Source organism: Sus scrofa, chromosome 17, assembly GCF_000003025.6.
Source record: "Sus scrofa isolate TJ Tabasco breed Duroc chromosome 17, Sscrofa11.1, whole genome shotgun sequence".
NCBI lineage: Eukaryota > Metazoa > Chordata > Mammalia > Artiodactyla > Suidae > Sus > Sus scrofa.
In genome coordinates, this window is record NC_010459.5 from 16,948,813 (window position 1) to 16,969,725 (window position 20,913).

The window sequence follows — 20,913 nt, forward strand, 5'->3', positions numbered from 1 at the left end:
CCATGTATAGTGCTATAAGTCTAAAGGGATTGACACTGTAAACTAGCTATAATGGAAAAAATAGAAATCCTTATTTAAAAATAAAATAAAATAATAAAATAAAATAAAGGTATACACCCATGTAATCATTAACATGTTCACGGTATCCATACCCTCAGAAATTTCTTCATGTTATTTTATAATCTTCCATTCCTCTTCTTTTCCTCAGGCAATTGTCACTCTATGTTTGCATTCCCTAGCATCTTGTATAAATGAAATAATACAAAATTACTATTTTATTATCTGGGTTCTTTCACTCATAATTATTTGGGGATGCATTCACATCAGTGTGTATACCTAAAATTCATTCCCTCGCTGGAGAGAGGACAAGATGGCGGAGGAGTAGGGGGACACGCTCGCCCTCTCCCACAAACACAACAAAAAAAGCACATCTACAGAAGAAATGACTCGCACAAAACAGCAACCAATCGCTGGCAGAGGAACCTAAACTCCAATAACGGCAAGAAGTTCGTGACATTACTGGGCAGAACGAGAGAAAAGAGGAGAGTGAGAGAAGGTGAATCCGAGCGGGAGGGGCGCTCCCGAAAGGGAACTGCGAAGGAGAAAGGGATCCCGCACCCTGGAAAGTCACCTACCGGGCGAAAGATCAAACGAACCGGAGGAATCTCCAGATGCAGAGAAGAGTGTAGCAGTAAGTCGGAGTACGGAAAAACGATCAAGAACCCAACGGACCATCTGAACTACGGGCACAGTCACCAAAAATTGAGACGCCTGGGTGGGGGCTGGGCACCGAATCCTCGGCTCCAGAGGTTAGTCCCCGGGAAAGGGCCGGGGGACGCCTGGGTGGGGGCTGGGCACCGAGACCCGCCGCCGAAGATTAGTCCCCGAGAGGGGGCTGGGGGACGCCTGGGTGGGGGCTGGGCACTGAGACCTCGCCTCCGAAGGTTAATCCCCGAGAAAGGGCCGGGGGGCGCCGCCTGGGTGGGGGCTGGGCACCAAGACCTCGGCTCCAGAGATTAGTCCCCGGGCTGGGGGGGCGGGGCAGAGCGGAAACTGCTTGGGAGGTCTAGAAACCATTTGAGGGGGCAGAGACTGCCTGGGAGACTAGAAAACAAAGCTGTCGCAGAGGAAGGGAGCAATACTCTAGGAGCGGGGAAGTGGAAAGCCGCATCAGAGGGAACCTGGGAGAAGAGCCTGGTCTGCGCCCGTGCTGGGGAGGGGAGAGAAGAAGGGGTGGGTCCCCACAGAATACCCCCCACGCCACAGCAAGCTTACAGGCCTGCTAGCTAGCTGAAAGCTGTGCTTCCCAGTGCATCCGCTCCCCCCTCCCCCACCACCCCCTACGCTCTCACCGGACCTGGGGCTGCCTGCCATCCAGGAGGGCTGGCCTCAACAATTGCCTGAAGCCTACCACCGCAGGGGCTGTCCCTGCACAGGCCTGCTTGCCCTTTGGAGGGGCTACACTTCCGCAGAGCAGCACCAAACACCAACAGCGCCCAAGAAAAGGCCTGCAGCCCAGAAAAGCTAGAACAAGCCTAGCCAGGCAGTGAATAGATGGGCCTAATTCTTGGACGGTTTTTCTGAGTCGGGCTGCCCCGGGGAGGAGCCTCTTGGATCTCCAACGGCCCTGCTACCCGCCCAAGCCCCCAGGGGGTGCTGAGACCTAGTGGACCAGCTGCATAGGACTGCCAGCTCCAGGCAGGACCCCCTGCAGCCCAGAAAAGCTGCAACAAGCCTGGCCGAGTCGGGAAAAGATCTCAGACGGTCTTTCTGAGTCGGGCTGCCCTGGGGAGGAGCCTCTTGGGTTTCCAGTGGCCCTGCTACCCGCCCAAGACCTCAGGGGTGCCCCACTCCCACAGAATAGCTGCTCAGCACCACCAGCCCCCTGGAAGAGCCCCTGCAGCCCAGAAAAGCTGCAACAAGCTCGGCCAGACTGTGAAAAGATCCGCCTACATTCTCAGGCTGTCCTTCTGAGTTGGGCTGCCCTAGGGAAGAGCCTCTTAGGTTCTCAGTGACCCAGATAGCTGCTCCAGCCCCCAGGGGGTGATGCACCCCTGAAGAGCAGCTTCCCAACACCGCCAACCCCCTGCAAGAACCCCACAGCCTAAAAACACCAGAGCAAGCTCTGCATGACCAAGTGAAATCTGCTACCATTGTGGTGTGGACCTCCCAGTCCTGTCTGCCCTCAGGAAGCCCTCCTTTGCTTCAAAGAAACACTGTTAGCCCCATCAAAACTCCAGAAAAGCCACACTGCCTCAAAAAAGATTGACCAACAACGCCAGCCCTCAGGAAATGAGGCAAACACTGCCCGATAATGGAGAGTACAACTCCCTCAGGAGAAAGAAAACAACAAGCAAGATGAAGAAGCTGAGAAACCACCCCCAGTCAAACCAACAGGAGAACTCACCTAAAACAGTCAACAATGAAACAGATCTCTGCAGTCTGACAGACCTGGAGTTCAAAAGAGAAATAGTGAAAATACTGAAGGAATTAAGAGAAGATATGAACAGTAATGCAGATACCCTCAGAAAGGAACTTAGAACATATAAGGAGGAGCCAAGAAAAACTAGAACATTCATTTGCAGAGATGCAAACTGAACTAGGGGCAGTAAAAACCAGAATGAATAATGCAGAAGAACGAATCAGTGATATGGAAGATAGAATAATGGAAATCACTCAATCTGGTCAACAGACAGAAAACCAAATCAAAAAACTGGAAAGCAATATAAGAGACCTATGGGATAATATAAAGCGGGCCAATCTATGCATAATAGGAATTCCAGAAGGAGTAGAAAAAGATAAGGGGATGGAAAATATATTTGAAGAAATTATCAATGGAAACTTCCCAAATCTAAGGGATACTGGGTTCAAGATACAAGAAGCACAGAGGGCCCCAAACAAACTGAACCCAAACAGACCCACACCAAGACACATCATAATAAAAATGGCAAAAGTTAGTGATAAAGAGAGGATCCTAAAGGCAGCAAGAGAAAAACAGAATGTTACCTACAAGGGAACCCCCATGAGAATATCAGCTGATTTCTCTACAGAAACACTACAGGCCAGGAGGGAATGGCAAGAGATATTTAAAGTGCTCAAAGGAAAAAATATGCAACCTAGAATACTCTATCCAGCAAGAATATCATTTAAAATAGAAGGGGAAATAATAATTTTTCCCAACAAACAAAAACTTAAATAATACAGCAACACAAAACCCAGGTTAAAGGAAATATTGAAAGGGCTTCTCTAAACCAAAAAGAAAGGAAGGAAAGGGAAGAAAAAAGAAAAGAAAAAAAAAAAGAAGAAGAAGAGGAAGAACTAGGACTGAGGAAACTGCAATCAGAGAGCAGTCACTCAAATAAGCCAGCATACAGATTTAATCATGAACATGCTTCAAACAAAATAAAATTAAAAAGAAAAAAATAAAAAAGAGTCATCAAAACCATAAAATGTGGACAAGGGATGTTAGGAAGGAAATAACCCTTTTTGTTTGTATGTATGTCTCTCTTCTTAATTTTAATATAGTAATGAAGTGTTTGAACTTACAGGACCATCAGGCTAAAACACACAATTATGGGAAAGGGTTAGCACACTTAAAAAACAGGGCAACCACAAGCCAAAACCAAATATTGCATTTGCAAAAAATGAAAAAAAAAATACACTCAAGCAGATAATAACAGGAGACCATCCAACCAAAAAAAAAAAAAAAAAAAAAGAAAGGAAGAATGGAGAACCATAGAATCAACTGGAACACGAGGTTCAAATGGCAATAAATAATCATCTATCAATTATCACTTTAAATGTCAATGGACTGAATGCCCCAATCAAAAGACACAGAGTGGCTGAGTGGATAAAAAGGCAAAAACCTTCAATATGCTGCCTACAAGAAACTCACCTTAGGACAAAAGATACATATAGATTGAAAGTGAAAGGGTGGGGAAAAATATTTCACGCCAATAGACATGACAGAAAAGCAGGAGTCGCAATGCTCATATCAGACAAAATAGACTTTAAAACAAAAGACATAAAGAAAGACAAAGAAGGACACTATTTAATGATTAAGGGATCCATCCAAGGAGAGGATGTTACTATCATCAACATATATGCCCCAAACATAGGAGCACCCAGATACATACAACAAATATTAACAGACATAAAGGGAGATATTGATGAGAATACAATCATAGTAGGAGACCTAAATACCCCCCTCACATCAATGGACAGATCCTCTAGACAGAAAACCAATAAAGCAACAGAGATCCTAAAGGAAACAATAGAAAAGTTAGACTTAATTGATATCTTCAGGACACTACATCCAAAAAAAGCAGAACACACATTCTTCTCAAATGCTCATGGAACATTCTCAAGAATCGACCACATATTGGGACACAACGCGAATCTCAATAAATTTAGGAGCGTAGAAATTATCTCAAGTATCTTCTCTGACCACAATGCCATGAAATTAGAAATCAACCATAGGAAAAGCAAAGAGAAAAAACCTACTACATGGAGACTAAACAACATGCTACTAAAAAACCAATGGGTCAATGAGGAAATCAAGAAGGAAATTAAAAACTACCTTGAAACAAATGATAATGAAGACACAACCTCTCAAAATCTATGGGATGCTGCGAAAACAGTGCTCAGAGAGAAATTTATAGCAATACAGGCCTTTCTCAAAAAAGAAGAAAGATCCCAAATTGACAACTTAACCCTCCACCTAAACGAATTAGAAAAAGAAGAACAAAAAAGTCCTAAAGTCAGCAGAAGGAAGGAAATTATAAAGATCAAAGAAGAAATCAATAAAATAGAGACTCAAAAAACAATAGAGACAATTAATAAAACCAAGAGCTGGTTCTTTGAAAAGGTGAACAAAATTGACAAACCCCTGGCCAGACTCACTAAAAAGAGGAGAGAAAGAACCCAAATAACCAAAATTAGAAATGAAAAAGGAGAAATCACAACGGATACAGCAGAAATACAAAAAAACATAAGAGAATACTATGAACAACTGTATGGCAACAAGTTTGACAATCTGGAAGAAATGGACAATTTTCTAGAATCTTACAGCCTGCCAAAACTGAATCAAGCAGAAAAAGACCAACTGAACAGACCGATCACTAGAAATGAAATTGAAGAGGTCATAAAATCACTCCCTACAAATAAAAGTCCAGGACCAGATGGCTTCACAGGTGAATTCTATCAAACATATAAAGAGGAATTGGTGCCCATCCTCCTTAAACTCTTTCAAAAGGTTGAAGAAGAAGGAATACTCCCAAAGACATTCTATGAGGCCACCATCACCCTCATTCCAAAACCAGACAGAGATACCACCAAAAAAGAAAACTATCGCCCAATATCATTGATGAATATAGATGCAAAAATTCTCAACAAAATCTTAGCCAACCGAATCCAACAACATACCAAAAAAATTATACACCATGACCAGGTTGGGTTCATCCCAGGTTCACAAGGATGGTTCAACATACGCAAATCAGTCAGCATCATACACCACATTAACAAAAAAAAAGTCAAAAATCATATGATCATCTCAATAGACGCAGAAAAAGCATTTGACAAAGTTCAACATCCATTCATGATCAAGACCCTCGCCAAAGAGGGAACATTCCTGAATATAATCAAAGCCATTTATGATAAACCCACAGCAAATATAATACTCAATGGGGAAAAACTGAAAGCCTTCTCACTCAAATCTGGAACAAGACAGGGATGCCCACTCTCACCACTGCTCTTCAACATAGTTTTGGAAGTCTTAGCCACAGCAATTAGATAAACAAAAGAAATAAAAGGCATCCATATAGGAAGAGAAGAGATCCAAACTGTCACTGTATGCAGATGATATGATATTATACCTAGAAAACCCTAAGGACTCAACCCCAAAACTACTTGAACTGATTAATAAATTCAGCAAAGTAGCAGGATATAAGATTAACATTCAGAAGTCAGTTGCATTTCTGTATACCAGCAATGAAACATTAGAAAAGGAATACAAAAATACAATACCTTTTAAAATTGTACCTCACAAAATCAAATACCTCGGAATACACCTGACCAAAGAGGTAAAGGACCTATATGCTGAGAACTATAAAACTTTAATCAAAGAAATCAAAGAAGATGTAAAGAAATGGAAAGATAGTCCATGTTCCTGGATTGGAAAAATCAATATTGTAAAAATGGCCATCCTACCCAAAGCAATCTACAGATTCAATGCAATCCCTATCAAATTACCCATGACATTGTTCACAGAACTAGAACAAACAATCCAAACATTTATATGGAACCACAAAAGACCCAGAATCACCAAAGCAATCCTGAGAAACAAAAACCAAGCAGGAGGCATAACTCTCCCAGACTTCAAGAAATACTACAAAGCCACAGTCATCAAAACAGTGTGGTACTGGTATCAAAACAGACAGACAGACCAATGGAACAGAATAGAGAATCCGGAAATAAACCCTGACACCTATGGTCAATTAATCTTTGACAAGGGAGGCAAGAACATAAAGTGGGAAAAAGAAAGTCTATTCAGCAAACATTGCTGGGAAACCTGGACAGCAGCATGCAAAGCAATGAAACTAGAACACACCCTCACACCATGCACAAAAATAAACTCCAAATGGCTGAAAGACTTAAATATAAGACAGGACACCATCAAACTCCTAGAAGAAAACATAGGCAAAACACTCTCTGACATCAACATTATGAATATTTTCTCAGGTCAGTCTCCCAAAGCAATAGAAACTAGAGCAAAAATAAACCCATGGGACCTAATCAAACTGAGAAGTTTTGCACAGCAAAGGAAACGAAAAAGAAAACAAAAAGACAACTTACAGAATGGGAGAAAATAGTTTCAAATGATGCAACCAACAAGGGCTTAATCTCTAGAATATATAAACAACTTATACAACCCAACAGCAAAAAAACCAATCAATCAATGGAAAAATGGGCAAAAGACCTGAATAGACATTTCTCTAAAGAAGATATACAGATGGCCAACAAACACATGAAAAAATGCTCAACATCCCTGATTACAAGAGAAATGCAAATCAAAACTACCATGAGATACCACCTCACACCAGTCAGAATGGCTATCATTAATAAATCCACAAATAACAAGTGCTGGAGGGGCTGTGGAGAAAAGGGAACCCTCCTACACTGTTGTTGGGAATGTAAACTGGTACACCCACTATGGAGAACAGTTTGGAGATACCTTAGAAATCTATACATAGAACTACCATATGACCCTGCAATCCCACTCTTGGGCATCTATCTGGACAAAACTCTCCTTAAAAGAGACACATGCACCCGCATGTTCATTGCAGCACTATTCACAATAGCCAGGACATGGAAACAACCTAAATGTCCATCGACTGAGGATTGGATTCGGAAGAGGTGGTATATATACACAATGGAATACTACTCAGCCATAAAAAAGGATGACATAATGTCATTTGCAGCAACATGGATGGAACTAGAGAATCTCATCCTGAGTGAAATGAGCCAGAAAGACAAAGACAAATACCATATGATATCACTTATAACTGGAATCTAATAACCAGCACAAATGAACATCTCCTCAGAAAAGAAAATCATGGACTTGGAGAAGAGACTTGTGGCTGCCTGATGGGAGGGGGAGGGAGTGGGAGGGACTGGGAGCTTGGGCTTTTCAGACACAACTTAGAATAGATTTACAAGGAGATCCTGCTGAATAGCATTGAGAACTATGTCTAGATACTCATGTTGCAACAGAACAAAGGGTGGGGGAAAAAATGTAATTTTAATGTATACATGTAAGGATAACCTGACCCCCTTGCTGTACAGTGGGAAAATTAAAAAAAATATTTTAAAAAATTCATTCCCTCTCACTATTGAGCATATTCCATTGTATGAACATCCTATAATTAATCTATTTACCTCTTGAAAAGGACTTGGGTTCTTTCCAGCTTTTTATTATTACAAATGTGAACATTTATGTACAATATTTTATATGCACAATACAATGTACAATATCTTTTCCTTTCATTTGTCTTGGGTAAATACTCGGGATTGGATTGTATGGCAAGTGCATATGTCACAGTTGAAGAGATAGTCATTGCATCATTTTCTATTCCACCAGCAGTATACGAGAATTCCAGTTTTTCACATCCTCTCCAGCACTCGATATAGACTTTTTATTTTTATGAAGTGTTACAGGTGTGTGGTGCTATACTATTGTAGTTTTAATTTGCATGCCTCTAATGGGTAATAATGTTGAGCATCTTTTCATGTGCTTATTTCATATGCCTTCTGAATGTCCTCTGTGGTGAAGTGACTATTCAATTAATTTGCCCATTTTTATTTGGTTGGGTGTTGTCTTACCATTTCGGTTTCAGAGGCATTTACTTATTCTACATACAAATCCTTCGATATATATATATGATTAGCAAGTACTTTCTCATAGTTTGTGGTTTATCTTTTTTTTCTCTTAACACTGTATTTTGAAGAGAAAAATTTTTTTATTTTTGATAAAGTTCAACTTATAAATCTTTTTTTTTAAAGACTATGCTTTAAGCATCTTATCTAAGCACTCATTGCCTAACCTAAGATCATACATGGGGATTTTTCCTATGGTTTCTCCTAGAAGTTTTAAATTTTTAAGTTTACCATTGATGTCTACAGTTCATTTTGTGTTTTTGTTTTTGTTTTGTTTTTACTTAAGTATAGTTTGATTAAAAATATTAGCATTTTGTGTTTATTTTTTTATATGATAAGGGATATGAACAAAATTTCTTTTTTGTTTTAATTTGGATATCCAAATGAGCCAGTACTATTTGTTTAAAAGACACATTTTCTCCACTAATTTGTTTTTCACTTATTCTTAAAATCAGTTGGATTTTCAATATAGATCATCTGCTGTTCTTTGAGCCACACGGGAAGTCCACATCTGGTGTTTTTTGAATGAAGACAATTTTACTTTTTCTGTCCAATTTGGCTTATTTAAATTTCTTTTTCGTAAGTCCCATTGTGATTCAGCAGGTTAAGAACCCGACATAGTATCTGTGAGGATATGGGTTCGAGCCCTGGCCTCACTCAGTGGGTTAAGGATCCAGAGTTGCTGCAAGATGTGGCATAGGTCACAGATGCAGATTGGATAAGGTGCTGCTGTGGCTGTGGCACAGTTTGTAGCTGCAGCTCCGATTTGACCTTTAGCCTGAGAACTACCATATGCTGCAGGTAGGGCTGCAAAAAGACAAATAAAACATTTTGTCCTTGCTTTATCCAGTATAGTGTTGAATAGTAGTGATGAGATGATACATCCCTTGTCTTGCTCCTGATATAAGAGAGAAAGCACACAGTCTTTCACCCTTAACTATGATGTTAGCTATAGGTTTATTGTAGATGTCCTTTACCAGGCTAAGGTGTAAGGCGAGTGCAGAGAAAAAGAGAACGAGACGGGTGTTCAGGCAAAGAGAAGAAAATTTATTAGAGGGAAAAGGAGAGAGTGACTGACGCTTGAGAAGAGGCAGCCCCCTACCCTTCTGGCGGGGCCTCCTTTTATCCCACAGATGGGAAATCGATTCCCTGAAGCAGGGGGGAGATTAGTTTATCTTTGTCTGCAGCTGGACTCTGGTGGTCGCGTAGTCATGAGAAAGTCAAAGGTGTCTCATGTAGGGTGGTCTCATAATCTTGAGAAAGCTGGAGGTGGGTAGTGTCCCACAGTAGGGGGGTCTCGTAGTCTTGGGAAAGTCGGCACCAGTGGCAAAAACAGGATGTCTCTTGAACAAGGTGGTCACTCTCGTGGGTCAGCAGAATGAGCCTTTTTAACAATGAGTCCCCCTGTAGGCCCTAACATAAGGAACTTCCCTTTTATTTATTTACTTATTTATTTATTTTTATTTATTTATTTTTTTTTTTAGGGCCACAGCCATGGCATATACAAATTCTCAGGCTAGGGATCGAACTGGAGCTGCAGCAGCTAGCCTGCACCCATGGCCATAGCAACCAATGTCAGATCCGAGCCACATCTGTGACCTACTCTAGAGCTCAAGGCAACCCCGGATACTTAATCCAGTGAGTGGGGCTGAGAATCAAATCCACGTTCTCATGGATACTAGCTGGGTACATTACCACTGAGCCACAGTGGGGACTCTGGAAACTTCCCTTTTATTCCTCATTTACTGAGAATTTAAATTACAAAAGAATGTCAGGTTTTATCAGTGCTTTTTCTGCCTCTGTAGGGAAGACCACGGGGATCTTCTTTTTCAGTCTATTAACATATTAGGGAGTTCCTGGTGTGGCTCAATGGTTAACGAATCTGACTAGTATCCATGAGGACACAGGTTCAATCCCTGGCCTTGGTCAGTGGGTTAAGGATCTGGTGTTGCTGTGAGCTGTGGTGTAGGTCGCAGACAAGGATCAAATTTGGCATTGCTGTGACTCTGGCGTAGGCCAGCAGCTACAGCTCTGATTCGACCTTTAGCCTGGGAACCTCCAAATGCTACGAGTGTGGCCCTAAAAAGACAAACAGAACAAAACATAATTAATTATACTGACTTTTTTTTTTAATGTTAAAACTTTCATTAGGGGAGCCAAGCCTGCTACCATATCTTGCCTGCTTCCCAAAACAGTGGGGTGTCACTCCAGGACCTTGCTTCAGACAGGTAAGACAATGTCCCCCCAATTCATTAAAACATTGATGTCTCTGTTGCTGCCTCTGGGCTCTTCAGGTTGGGCAAGTTTGTGGCTTAAGGCCTGTGGGGTGCAGCTCAACCCTTGACAAAGCAGTCAGGTGACCAAGGAGGTTCCCTTGAGCACAGAGATGTCAGGAAATAAGGAGAGTAATGGAATCTTGTGGGAGCCATTCACTAGCATGTGGGCCTGTGGTGCTGGTCTGGATGAATGAGGGCCTCCAGGAGAGTCCAGAGAACTCACAGTCAGCCCTGAAGCTGCTGTGGAGATACTGGCCATCATTACAGTGGGAAAAGGAGTTAGACCATAATGCAGTGGCTGCAGCTCTGGGCTGGCTATTGCTTGTTAAGAAAAGCCACAGATACTGGGCTAACAGTGGAGGCAAATGTTAGGTGCCCAGGCACTAGGGAAAACATATGTTAATTGTCCAAGAATTGTCCAGGGTGGGCTCTGGGACTAGCCACCCAGCCATCCAATAGCACTTAGGTGGATCATCAGTGAGGGCAAAATGCTTTGCCTGCTCTCTCAGTTAAGGGAGGGCTGCAGCTTGCCTGACTCTGGATGATGTATTAAAAGAACAATGACCCTAATGACTCTTGTACCAACATGAGACTTTTGGAATTGGTTGGGCTTTTATCTTGGGTGTATGGGTCTGGGTATCTGAATCCAAATCCTGTTCTTTCTTCCTGGTTAGGGGGTCCTAGTAACTTGAATGGTGATACATATTCCTCTGAAAGTGAGGCAGTGTGAATGTGAGTACTTTGTATTATTGTCTGTTACTATTATTTGTTTAAACCAGAAAAAAAAAAAAAAGATATCCGAAAATGGCCAAGATGGGAATCTTTTAACATTCTGAAAATGTTTTTTTGCATATGCCCTTAGACGAAATTAGCTTTCCAGGAGGAATTGGTTCTTCCTGTGCCTTTGAGATATAAATGATCTACCCGGCTCTTAGGAACTTTAATCACCTGTGGTCCCTGAGAATGAAGGAAAGAAAAAAGGCCTTTTTAAACTCTTAGCAGGAAAACTGTGAGATCTCTGTGTCTATGTAGATATATGTTTGTCTATGTGTACCTTATGAATATGACGTGTCTGTGTCTCTGCCTCCAAATGGCATTGCCAAGATTGGTTTGTAGATACATTCTTTTAATTGGCTTAAAAGAAATTAAGCGCTCATATAAATTCTCAGAAATATAAAAGAAATTCCAGAATGAATTTCAGGTTCACATTATGTGGCAAACATCCAGTACTAAATCGCTATGCAGTATTGAAGCTAGCTTAAGCTTGTAGGTTTTGTTGCCAAAACTCAGCCTCTGTCCACTGCTGCTGAATACAAACTTGGAGACAGGGTTTTGGATGAAGGAGAAAAGAAATAGCTTTATTGGCGTTTCAGTCATGGCTCAGCGGAAATGAATCCGACCAGGAACCATGAGGTTGTTGGTTTGATCCCAGGCCTCGCTCAGTGGGTTAAGGATCTGGTGTGGCTGTGAGCTGTGGTGTCGGTTGCAGACGAGGTTCAGATCTGACGTTGCTGTGGCTCTGGCAAAGGCCAGCAGCTACAGCTCCGATTTGACCCCTAGCCTGGGAACCTCCATATGTTGTGGGTGTGGCCCTAAAAAAAAAAAAAAGAAAGAAAGAAAGAAAGAAATAGCTTTATTGCTTTGCCAGGCAAAGGAGGGTCACAGCAGACTAAATGCCCTAAAGACTGTGCCCCCTTCTTGGGAGAGAATAGGAGGTGGTTTTATAATTTGGGAGTAACAAATAGGGCCAAAGTTAAGGATCAGGGTAGATTCAAGCTTTCATTGTCTTTCAAAGCTGGTGTTAAGTGGTTCTGGTGGTACTTCTTTCCCAATGAAGAAAATGCTTCATTAACATCTTCCATTTGTTGGGGGGTTTAGTGCTGCAGAAGAACTCAAAGATATTATGTATATTGCTTGAGGAGGGACCAAGAACCCTGCACCAAGCCTGCACTATTGTCTGCTCTATTGTCTCTTGACTGATCCTCCCTGGACTCTACACCCCTGCCTTCCCTGATTAGCAACTGTTTGAACTCAGGGAAGGTCAAGAAGGTTGAATGAGGCATATTTCTTAAAAAACAATGGGGAACATAGGCTTTAGTGCCTAGGAGCCCCACAGGGCCCTGCTCAGTTTCAGTTTGATTAATATAGACATGTCTTAGAGTCATTAATGTTAAGTATAATATTTCTATTGTGCCTAGGTTTATTAGAGATCAAATAAGACTTTATCTGTTGCAAATTTGTCAGCAAGGAAAATAACTTGATATGATGAAACTTCAAGTAAATATAAATTAAATAAGAGCCTTTATGTAAGCTCTATAGGAGAAATCATGTTTTAAGACTATGTAAAATAGTCTTTCCAGATTTTGGTAGCAATGTCCTTCTCGATGTCTGCCACACATCATGGGGTGTTGCTCCAGGACCTTCAGTCATGTAAGACCCGATTGCCCATTCATAAAAAGAACAAAGAAAACAAACCAAAAAACCCCACCTGCATCAATGGGATATACCCTCATCAATCACGATGTATTATCTTTTTTAATTTTTAAATGTTTTTTAATCTTAGGTCTTTTTTAAATTAAAGTATAGTTATGTTATAATGTTTTGCCTATTTCTGCTGTGTAGCAAAGTGACTCAGTCATACATCTATACATTCTTTTACTAACTTTTTATTTATCGAATGATTTGATTTGCTAAAATTTTATATAAAATACTTGCATATGTTTCTGAAACATATTGGTTTAGGGCTTGTGGGGTACCTGGTCACAAAAGCCTTTCTGTGTCCCCCATTTCTTGTTTTTAGGAAATGGGCCTCATTCAGCCTCCATGACCTTCCCTAATTTCCAAGGGGTAGGTTCAGACAGTTGCTGATCAGAGAATGAAGGGATGCAAAGAAAAGGGAGGACGTCAGGAAACAACAGTACAGCCTTGGGGCAGTGTCCTGGTTCCCCCTCAAAGGATACGAATAATGATTTAGGCATCTTACACACCTAGGAGAAAAGTTATATTCCTTATGCTTCTTTTAGGAATGAATACTTTAAAATTGAACAGCTTCGAGTCCTTCCCTGTCCTTCTCCCTGCCTTACCCTAAACACAATCACACATAAGCTAAAGATTAGGCACCCTGAGCATAACTGTTTGTGGGTTAAAGCACACGATGCTTTTCAGGAATTTCCTAGTTCTAATCTCTGATCAATGCGCCTTTTTTGCAAGTACTATTATTCTAGACAATAACCCAGAAGACCGCCACCATGATCATGCCAAGATCTCCTGATGCCAGCTTTGATGACTAAGAGTCTCCCAAGAAGAAGAATGCATGTCTGCCCCAATCCTGATTCCTGTCTGAAAACCTGCTTTTCTCCTTTTTTGCTCTAAAACTTCCCACAATTCTTCCCAATGGAGGGCACAGTCTTAAAGGCATTAGCCTGCTGTGGCCTCCTTTGCTTGGCAAAGCAATATAAGCTATCTTTTGCTCCTTCACCCAAAACTCTGTCTTCTAAGATGATTCTATTTGGCACTGGTAGACAGAGGCCAAGTTTTGGCAACATTTTTCTTTCTTAGAATGTTTTTGTTTGGATTTTGTATCAGGGTAATTCCACCTCTTAGAATGAATTGGGACATATTGCTTGAGCTCCAACTTGCTGAATGTGTTTGTATATAACTGGTATTATTTTTTCCTTAAATGTATGGTAGACTTCACCAGTGAAGCCATGTAGGCCTAGAATTTTCTTTGTGGGAAAGCTTTTAGCTGAAAAATAAACTCCTCTAGGAGATATAGGGCTATTCAACCTACCTATTTCTTCTTAAAGGAGTTTTAGTAGTTTGTTTCTTTCAAATTATTTGTGCTTTTAACTTAAGTTGTTGAATTTATTGGCATATAGTTGTTCATAATATGTTCTTGTTATGCTTTTAATATTTGTGGAGTCTATAGTGATGTCATTTTTCTCATTCCTGATATTTGTAATTTGCATCTTCCCTTTTGCTTCTTGGTCTGTCTACCTAGAGATTTGCCAATTTTAATATTCTTCTAAAAAAAAACCCTTTGGTTTGGTGTCATTGATTTTTCTCTACTATTTTTTGTCTTCTATTGAATTCCATAATTATTATTACCATTTTCTTATGCATAATTTGTGTTTAATTTGCTCTATGTTTTCTGGTTTCTTAAGTGTAAGTTAAGGTTATGCTTTAAGACATTTCTTCTTTTGTAAAATACTAATTGAATGCTATAAAATTACCACTAAACAATGCTTTAAAGGCATCTAACAAATACTGAAATGTTCTGTTTTCATTTTTATTTAGAGTAAAATACTTTCTAATATCTATTTTTATTTCATTAATCTATGGATTATTAGAAGTATGTTATTATAAAACACCTATGGAATTTTCAGATATATTATTTTATTAATTTTTATTTTTGTTCCATTGTTGACAGATAATATACTTTGTATAATGTGAACCCCCATTTTAATTTTTGAGGCTTTTTATGGCCCAGAATATTGTCTATCTTGGTAAGTGTTATGTGCATTACCAAGACCAAGCTTGTACTTCTCACCACATGACAGGCCAATAAATTGAGAGATAATGTATTAGGGTAAGTAATAGAAGACTACTGCCCTAAAGAACCTTCTTCCAGGGTTATAATTCAGGCTTATTTATACTAAAAAGAGAGAGGGTGACAGATGGAAAAATATATTGCTACGAAGCAAAGGAAATAAAAACAAAAATAAACAAAACAAACTTAAAAGCTTTTGCATAGCAAAGGAAACCATCAACAAAGTGAAAAGACAGCCTCCTGAATGGAAGAAAATATTTGCAAATGATTAGACTGATGATGGGTTAATATCCAACATATGTAAACAGATCATACAACTCAATATAAAAAAAATTTAAAAATAGGCAGAAGAGCTGAATAGACATTTTTCCAAAGAGGAAATGCTGTTGGCCAAGAAGCATATGAAAAGATGCTCAGATGTCACTTAATCATCAGGGAAATGCAAATCAAAACCACATGAGAGGAGTTCCTGTCATGGCTCAGTGGTAAGGAACCTGACTAGGATCCATGAGGATATGGGTTTGATCCCTGGTCTTGCTCAGTGGGTTAAGGATCCAGCGTTGCTGTGAGCTGTGGTGTAGGTCACAGACACAGCTCATATCCCGCATTTCTGTGGCCATGATGTAGGCAGGCAGCTGAAGCTTCAATTCGACTCCTAGCCCAGGAACTTGCATATGCCATGGGTGTGGCCCTAAAAAGACAGACAGACAGACAGACAAACAGAAAGAAAGAAAGAAAACCAAATGAAATATCACCTCACACCTATCAGAATGGCCATCATCAAAAAAACATAAATAACAAATGTTGAGGATGTGGAGAAAAGGCAACTCCTATACACTGTTGTTAAGAATGTAAATTGGTGCAGGCATTGTGGAAAACATTATGGAATTTTTTTCAAAAAATGGAAAATAGAACTACCATACGACACAGCAGTTTTACTTCTGGGTATATATCTGGAAAAAAAAAGACACTTATTCAAAAAGATACATGTACTCCAAAGTTCATAGCAGTACTATTTTCAATTATTAGGACATGGAAGAAACCTATACCCTATTCATAGATGAATGGATAAAGAAAAAGTAGTATATGATATATATATATGTGTGTGTTTGTGTATGATATATATATGTGTGTGTATATATATGTACACACACATAATGGAATACTAAGTCAAAAAAAAGAATGAAATTTTGCGTTTTTGCAGCAACATGGTTGGATTTGGAGGGCATTATGCTAAGTGAAATAAGTCAGACAAATAAAGACAAAACTGTATACCACTTACATCTGGAATCTAAAAAATACAATAAGCAAGTGAATATTACAAAAAAGAAGCAGATTCACAAATATAGAGAAGGAAGTGGAGAGGGGCAAAATAGGAGTAGGAGATTAATAGGTACAAAATAAGCTACAAAAATATACTGTACAACAAAGGGAATGTAGGCAATATTTCATAATAACTATAAGTGGAATATAATCTTTAAAAACCACTAAACTGGGAATTCCTGCTGTAGCATGGTGGATTAAGAGAATGACTGGGGTGGCTCAGGTAGTTACAGAGGTACGGGTTTAATTCCCAGCCTGGTGTAGTGGGTTAGAGAATCTGCAGCTACAGTGGAGTTTGCAGCTGTGACTCAGATTCAGTCCCTGGCTGGGGAACTTCCATATGCCCTGGGTGCAGCCATAACACTTTTTTTTAAAAAGTCACTAAATTGTATACCTGTAACATATAATATTGTACATCAACTATATTTCAATAAAAAATTATAATAAATTAAAAAAAGAAATCACAAGTGCTTGCCCAGCAAAGAAAGTGAGAAAAAAAAGAAAGGAAGGAAGGAAGGGAAAAAAGAGAAAGAAAGAAAGAAAGGAAGGAAGGAAGGAAGGAAGGAAGGAAGGAAGGAAGGAAGGAAGAAAGAAAGAAAGAAAGAAAGAAAGAAAGAAAGAAAGAAAGAAAGAAAGAAAGAAAAGATGTTTTAAATATACTAATTAATTAATTAATTTTTTAAAAAGGGGAGGGAATGTGGCTGGTTGCTACGAACTTGGTATAGCCCAGATCACAGAGGGGATGCGATAACTGTTCCTGCAGCTTTTCATGTAGGTCTGGTCATGAGGCTCTTGTAAACCTCCAACAAAACCAGTTAATTTTCTCTGTTCTGCAGCTCTGTATCTCTGTTTGTATGAAAAGTGCTATACCTTTAAAGATCATCCTGGGAGACAGAGACTTGAGAAAGGGCTAATATATATATTTCAGGCTATAGGCAACTTTCTTTTACAAAAGTGTGGAGCCAACATGACTAAGCACAGGCAACAAAGGACAGGTTAGAGCTAAAGGAATAGATCCAAATTGTAGTCAGGCTTCTTCTCCATTACAAATGTACACTTGTCAAGAATGTGTATTCTTCTGTTAGATGAGGTGCTCTATGAAGGTCAATTGGGTCAACCAAGTTGGGTGGCTATATTGTTCAAATAGATAATCTTACTGACTTTCTGTCTACTTATTCTAATTTTTCTGAGCAAGATACATTGAATTTGGTATTTTTCCTGAAGTTCTATCAGTTTTTACTTGTCTATTTTCAAGCTCTGTTATTAAGTACATAAAAAGTAGGATTATTATGACCCCTTGATGGATCAACCCAAGAATTGCTCTGAAATGATCTTTATGCTTGTAATATTATTAACTCTAAAATCTCCTTTGTCTGATAGTAATATAACCTCTCCAGTTTTCTTTTGTTTAGGACTAGTGTGATTTTTTTTTTCATCCTCTTTCTCTGAACTTATTTGTTATTTCGTACTAAATTATATTTTGCTTCCTGTATGTAACATACAATTGCGTCTTTGTTTGTTTGCTTTTTAGGGCTGCACCTGTGGCATATGGGGGTTCCCAGGCTAGGGGTCGAATCACAGCTATTGCTGCCAGCCTACACCACAGCCACAGCAATGCCAGATCCAAGCCACGTCTGTGATCTATACCATAACTCATGGCAATGCCGGATCCTTAACCCACCGAGTGAGGCCAGGGATCAAACGCGCATCCTCATGGATACTAGTTGGGCTCATTTCCGCTGAGCTATAACAGGAACTCCTTGCTTGTTTATTTTTTCAATCTAACACTCCTTGCCTTTTCATTAGAGTGTTTGAATCATTTGTATTTAAGGTGATTGCAGATGTGCAAGGTTTAAGACTATCATCTCTTACATGTTTTCCATTCTTCTCATTTGCTTTTTGGTCTCTTTTCCTTTGTTAGGATAACTTGAGTATTTTCATGACTATATTTAATCTGCTTTGTTGGTTTACCAGTTATAACTTTTTGTTTTATTTGCTTAATAATCTCTTTTGGGCTTAGAGCATAAATCTTTAACTTATCAATTATCAATTGTTATTATATCACTTAGCAGAAGAATCTTACAAGAGTAAGTTTTCATTTTTCTTCTCTGAGTTTATGCTTATTGCCATATATTTTTACTTATACATATGTTATAAACTCTACATTACATTGTTTTTTTTTGTTCGTTTAAACAGTAAGTTATCTTTTAAAGAAGTTAAATAATAAAAAAGATGATAACTATATATTTACACATATAATTACCATTTCCAGGGATCTACATTCGTGTAAATTTATATTTCTGTCTGTGTCATTTTTTATTTGACCATAGGAATCCTACTAAGATTACTTATAGTGTGGGTTTGTTGGAGGTGAATTCTTTCAGCTTTTGCATATTTGAAAAAATGTCATCATTTTACCTTAATCTTTGCAGATATTTTCTCTATGTACAGGACTCCAGTTTAATAGGGGATTTTTTTTTTTTGTCTTTTTGTCTTTTTTGTTTTGTTTTGTTTTGTTTTTGTCTTTTTTTTTTTTTTTGCCATTTTTTTGGGCCACTTCCACAGCATATGGAGGTTCCCGGGCTAGGGGTTGAATCGGAACTGTAGCCACCAGCCTACACCAGAGCCACAGCAACATGGGATCTGAGCTGCGTCTGCGACCTACACCACAGCTCACGGCAATGCCAGATCCTTAACCTACTGAGCAAGGCCAGGGACCAAACCCGCAACCTCATGGTTCCTAGTCGGATTCTTTAACCACTGAGCCATGACAATGGGAACTCCTGGGGGTTTTTTGTTTTTGCTTTTGGCACGGGAGCTTGGGGGGTGGTTAGGGTGGTTTTATTACTTTAAAGATGTTGTTCCACTGTCTTCCCTGTGTATGTTTCTGGTGAGAAATCTGCTGTCAATTTAGTTTCCCTACACAGAACATGCCTTTTTTCCCTTGTTGCTTTTATCTTTTTATTAATGATTTCGAGCAATTTAATTATGCTGTACTTAGGTGTACTTTTTTTTTCATATTTCTTGGACTTGTCCACTCAGCTTCTTAGATTTGTTTTTTTAGTATTCATCAAGTTGGAAAAAATTTCAACTTCTGTTTCTTTAAATGGCCCCTCCCCCCTTTGAAGTCTATCTACACATATAAGTAGGGCAATTGACTTTGTTCCATAGCTCACTGATGCTATTTTCAGGTTTGCTTTGTTTCCCCTCTTGGTATTTCACTGTGGATGATTTCCATTGCTATATTTTCTAAATCTCTAATATTTTATTCTGCAGTGTTCAGTCTGCTATTAATTCTATCCAGTGTATTTTTCATCTCAGACATTATAGTTTTCATTCCTGGACATTTAACTTGGTGTTTTAAAAATCTTTTTCTTTTCTTTTTTTTTTAAATTTCCCCAATACATTATTTTTTTCTACTGTACAACATGGTGACCCAGTTACACATACATGTATACATTCTTTTTTCTCACATTATCATGCTCCATCATAAGTGACTAGACATAGTTCCCACTGCTACACAGCAGGATCTCATTGTCATCCATTACTTTTCTTTTTTCTTTTTTTCTTTTCTTGCCACAATCCTAACACGTGAAAGTTCCCAAGCCAGGGATTGAACCCGTGCCACAATTGTGGCAATGGTGGATCCTTAATCCAATGAGCCACAGAGGAACTTCCAGTACTTATCTTTTCAAATGTATGAGAAATATGTCAGTGTCCTTGTCTGTTAATTCTAACATCTGTGTGAGTTCTGGATCCATTTCAATTGGTTGATTTTTCTTCTTATCATGAATATTACTTTCCTGATTCTTTTCCTACCTAGTAATATTAATTGAACACTTGGTATTTCTTGCAAATTTCACCTTTTTGGGGTGCTAAAAATATTTATATTATGATAAATATCTTGAGCTTTATTCTGAAAGAGAGTTAAGTTATTGGAAACTTATTTTTCTTTTTATGGCTGCACCTGTGGCATACGGAATTTCCCAGTTCAGGGTTTGAATTGGAACTACAGCCCTGGCAACACCAGATCCGAGCTTCATCTGCAACTTATACCGTGTCTTGTGGCAACACCAGATCATTAACTCACTAAGCAAGGGCAGGGATCAAACCCATATCCTCATAGAGACAATGTCAGGTCTTCAACCCACTCAGCCACAACAAAAATTTCAGAAACAGTATTTTTTTTGGGGGGGGCCTTGACTTTTATAAATCATTGGGTGGATATGAGGACTATGTATTCCCCACTACTGAGGCCCATGACTGAGTACCTTCTGGGCATTGAATCTAATTGAATCCAACTTCTGCAAAGTTTGAGATAGTTTGTACAAT

The 20,913-nt window shown here is 39.3% G+C and overlaps 1 long non-coding RNA gene across 1 annotated transcript; it reads left to right on the forward strand.

The window, feature by feature from the left end:
* Nucleotides 776–14,041, forward strand: LOC110257357. The gene is made up of 4 exons (XR_002339858.1): nt 776–809; nt 10,585–10,661; nt 11,384–11,441; nt 13,920–14,041. It is a non-coding gene; the product is annotated as an uncharacterized LOC110257357 (long non-coding RNA).